Source organism: Xiphophorus couchianus, chromosome 21, assembly GCF_001444195.1.
Source record: "Xiphophorus couchianus chromosome 21, X_couchianus-1.0, whole genome shotgun sequence".
Taxonomy (NCBI): domain Eukaryota; kingdom Metazoa; phylum Chordata; class Actinopteri; order Cyprinodontiformes; family Poeciliidae; genus Xiphophorus; species Xiphophorus couchianus.
The window spans coordinates 13,308,346-13,311,346 of record NC_040248.1 but is presented as its reverse complement, the minus strand read 5'-3'; the positions used below and the strand labels follow the sequence as shown (position 1 = coordinate 13,311,346).

General features: G+C 42.6%; 1 long non-coding RNA gene across 1 annotated transcript; it reads right to left on the bottom strand.

The window, feature by feature from the left end:
• Positions 1 to 2,443: 2,443 nt before the first annotated feature.
• Positions 2,444 to 2,759, bottom strand: LOC114137113 (uncharacterized). Its single transcript, XR_003593945.1, has 2 exons — positions 2,694 to 2,759; positions 2,444 to 2,496 (listed from the first exon to the last, which is right to left on the bottom strand). It is a non-coding gene; the product is annotated as an uncharacterized LOC114137113 (long non-coding RNA).
• Positions 2,760 to 3,001: the final 242 nt, after the last annotated feature.

Genomic DNA, 3,001 nt, shown 5'->3' with positions numbered 1-3,001 from the left:
AGTACTGTTAGACAACAGGTCACTGTAGGACGAATCTCTGGGTCGGATTCAGGGTCAACTAGGTTGAATGAGGTTTCAGTTTGTTCAGTGTGCCTGTTTAGCCTCAATAGGAAATCTGGTCCTGTGAGCCACTTGCTGTTCTCCAAGGCTTGAGCTGGGATGGATCTTGAAGCTATATCAGCTGGATTCAACTCTGTAGGAATGTAGTTCCATTGGTCTGGATTAGATGACTTCCTTATTCTTTGCACCCGGTTACAGACGTAAACATAGAATCTCCTGGACTCATTCTGAATGTAGCCGAGAACTACCTTGCTGTCGGTAAAGAACTTTGTTGAGTGGAAGGGAACATCAATCTCCTCAGATATCATATCAGCAATCTCAACGGCAAGGACAGCAGCACAAAGTTCTAGCCTCGGGATGGTAACTTCTTTTTGTGGAGCAAGTTTTGCTTTTCCAAACATAAAACCAAGTTCGCTTTTGCCTTCCGCATCTGAAATCTTGACATAAGCTACGGCAGCAATTGCCTTAGTAGAGGCATCACAGAACATGCACAATTCTCTGTTTGTTGCATTATGAAATGAAAGGGAGGTGTATTGTCTAGGGATCCTCACTTGTTCAAGATGTTTTAGAGAGTTCCTCCATGCACTCCATTCCTCTAGTTTCCTCTCTGGAAGTGGGTCATCCCAGTTGATGGTTTCAGTTGAAAGCTCTCTTAGAAGGGCTCTACCTTGAATACTCACTGGGGCTGCGAATCCAAGCGGATCGTACAAACTGTTTACAGTTGACAGCACTCCTCTACGTGTATAAGGTTTCTCTTCATTTGAGACTTGAAAGGTAAACTCGTCTGTGTTGATGTCCCAACTTATTCCAAGGCTGCTTTGCATTGGTGGAGGGTCTGTTCCAAGGTTGAGGTCTTTAAGGTCCTTTGCCAGGTCCTCCTTGGGAAATGCTTTCATCACGTCAATATCATTAGATGCAATCTTGTGCAACTTTAAATTGGATGTAGCCAAAGTTTGTTGAGCATTTTTGACAACGGAGATCGCCTCATCACTCGATGAAAAGGAGGCAAGGCCATCATCAACGTAGAAGTGACGTTCTACAAGATGTCTTGTTGTGTTGTCTTGTTTCTCCTGGTCTTCTGATGCACGACGAAGCCCATAGGTTGCAACTGCAGGCGACGGACTGTTGCCAAAAACGTGAACGGTCATGCGATACTCCACAATTGGTTGTTCCATGTCATTGTTTTCATGCCAAAGAAATCGTAAGAAGTTCCGATGGTCCTCTCTGACGACAAAGCAATGGAACATCTGCTTAATATCAGCAGCCACTGCTACTCGTTCTTCTCTGAGACGCATTAGAACACCTAAGAGACTGTTGTTAAGATTAGGGCCTGTAAGAAGAACGTTGTTGAGTGACAATCCATCATGACGTGCACTGGAGTCAAACACAATCCGAATTTGGTCTAACTTGCGAGGGTGATAAACTCCAAAGAAAGGGAGATACCAGCACTCCTCCTGTTCTTTGAGAGGGGGTGCCAATTCTGCATGGCCGTTATCGAGTATAGTTTGCATAAATTGTAGGAAGTGTTCTTTCATTTTAGGACGTTTATTCAGAATATGGTGAACAGAAGTAAGGCGCTGTGTAGCCTGCTGCCTATTGTTGGGAAGGCACGGCCTAGGGGAACGAAAGGGTAGTGGAGCGACCCAACTATTTGAACTATCTTGAAAGACTGCCTTGTTCATTATCTGGAGAAAAGCTCTTTCTTCTTGTGAGAAGCCAGGTTTCTCATCTGAGCTTGTTTGTTGAAAGATTGTTTCTCCTATGTCTGTGATGTCGAACCATTTTGTCTTTGTAGATGTGCAGAAACTGACCTTTTGAGGAACTGGGGAATCAAAGCCTTCTGCCACCTGAATAGCATTCATACACGGTAGAAAGTGACTGGGCCGACCATTATCCAGAAAATTGGTTTTGAAGACATTAGCATAGTCAGGTTTGTGTGCCCCGCCGAGGCAAACATCTCCAACTATGACCCATCCAAGAGCTAGCTTCTGAGCGAATGGGGCCTTTAGAGGTCCATTACGTTGGTCAATAATCTTATGTGCTGGTGTTGAAGAGCCAGTAATGTGGCTTCCAGTTCTGCTTTCTTAACTTTCATTGCGATTTCCTTTTTAGCAAATTCTGCTCTAGTGCGAGCTGCTTCAGCTTTCGCCCTTGCATTTACAGCAGCCATGCTTGCAGACGACTTACTTGAACTTGACAGGTGTGTCTTGCTGGAGCGAGATGACGGAGCCTTTCCAGCTTCTTGAGACATCTTTAGTTTATATAGTAGATCTTCGATGTAAACATTCACTGCTTGTTGTGTAGATCTGTGCTTTTTCACTGTTCTGCCCCCACTGTGTTTCCAAGTAACAGTTGTGCAGATAGATAAACTCTCAGACGATTGTCAGGCGTATGTCCCTTTAATTGACGTTGCTTTCAATTGCCAAAAGAGTGAAACTACAAATAAAGATGAAAAACATGAATTAGAATACCACAGTAGTCAAATCATACAAATAGTAAGGGCACAAATGCTTAATACTGTGTAAATAACATGTCACAATCAGCCTTACAAACATCATCCTTTTACAAAATAAATGCCCACAAATATAGCTCAATGTTGTCTCAGATGTAATAAAATAACACAAAATACTCACAAGCAGTGCTTTCTCTAAACAACAAACAGGATGAAGAATGATTAAATGAAGACTGATAAACTGCCTCTGTCAGCCATTATGCATGTGATTCTGAACTGATTCTACTGTTCAATAACAAACTTAACATGAAAACACCACCACCTGCTGGCTGGGAAGAATTACTGCCAGCACATTGGGCCTGATCAGTAGTTTCTAGTTGTATGTAATAGCTGAAGATTTTCAATCACTCTTGACTCTTGAGGTCCAAAAATAATTACTTCGGTATTGTTTCTGTAAGTTATTCTTAAGAGAAAGAATTGTGTTTTCCC